Source organism: Nannospalax galili, unplaced genomic scaffold (genome assembly GCF_000622305.1).
Source record: "Nannospalax galili isolate Female #2095 unplaced genomic scaffold, S.galili_v1.0 Scaffold28365, whole genome shotgun sequence".
In the NCBI taxonomy this organism is placed as follows: domain Eukaryota; kingdom Metazoa; phylum Chordata; class Mammalia; order Rodentia; family Spalacidae; genus Nannospalax; species Nannospalax galili.
Genome location: NW_008352865.1, coordinates 1 through 1,016, shown reverse-complemented (window position 1 = coordinate 1,016; position 1,016 = coordinate 1). Strand labels below are relative to the sequence as shown.

Below are 1,016 nucleotides of genomic sequence, written 5' to 3'. Positions count from 1 at the left end.
AAGCAGAGGACACTTGCTATCTCTAGCAACACCAGCCCTCAGCTCTCCCTGCGCATTATGAGCTGCTCACTGATAGGTATACTCGAGATCAAAACCTGGATGCTGATCTTAGGGTGAGGAATAGCACCCCCACACACCTTCTGTACTCTGACCGAGAGCAGACCTTTTTAGAAGGGGACTGGATCAGCCTCAGGAAAAGTTCAGGCCTTAGAAACAGCCTAGAGGGCTATAGCGGCTCAGTGCACAGCCTGAGTAGTGAACACTGGGGGGTGGGGGGGGACCGGGCATGCCCAAGCCCTGAGAAGAGAGGCATGAGTGGAAGAGCCTTTCGAGTGACTTTGGGAGGACAGCCCACTCCCCATAAGAGGAATGGAGCAGGATCATCGGTTGGGAAAGAAGTGTGAAGGAGGTTCAGAATGCACCCCAGAGCGCAGCCACAAGGAGAATCACTCCAGTGAAGGGAGAAAGAAGTCAGGCAGGAGCAACTCCTTCAGCAATAGCAGACATGATGCTGAGAAAAGGGGTCTCCATCATCACCATCTCAAGGCTCCAGGCTCTTCACATGGGAATAGGATAAGAGAGTCTGAGAAAAATCATCAGAAAACTGAGGACAGCCCAAGAATCTTGAAGAGCACAAAACATGAGACCAAAAAGTTAGACTCTTTCAGAGTGTGCAGCAGATACTGCAGGTGGATTGGAATGGGCTTCTAGTGTTGAAAAACAGCTGCTTCCCAACATCTATACACCTCCTAGAGGGGGACCAGGGAGTAATCAGTGGTCCTCTCAAACACTACACTTCTGGCAGCAAGCTGACCCAGCTGAAGATTGCCCTGCGTCTTTGAGTGGGCTAGACTAAGCTCAATGAGGTCACCCATCGCATCGGTCAGGGGAGCACCAATGACTATGCAATGCTCCTAGCCACCCAGGCAACCCCTGGTGGGCAAAGCACTGAAGGCCTGCCCACGATGGAGCCAGGCCTACAGAGGGAGCTTCTCAGGAACTTGGTCTTCTACTTG

At 52.2% G+C, this 1,016-nt stretch overlaps 1 pseudogene; it reads left to right on the top strand.

Annotated features, from left to right (window-relative positions):
• Positions 1-5: 5 nt before the first annotated feature.
• On the top strand, positions 6-1,013 carry LOC103747588 (annotated as a pseudogene).
• The last annotated feature ends 3 nt before the right edge of the window (positions 1,014-1,016 follow it).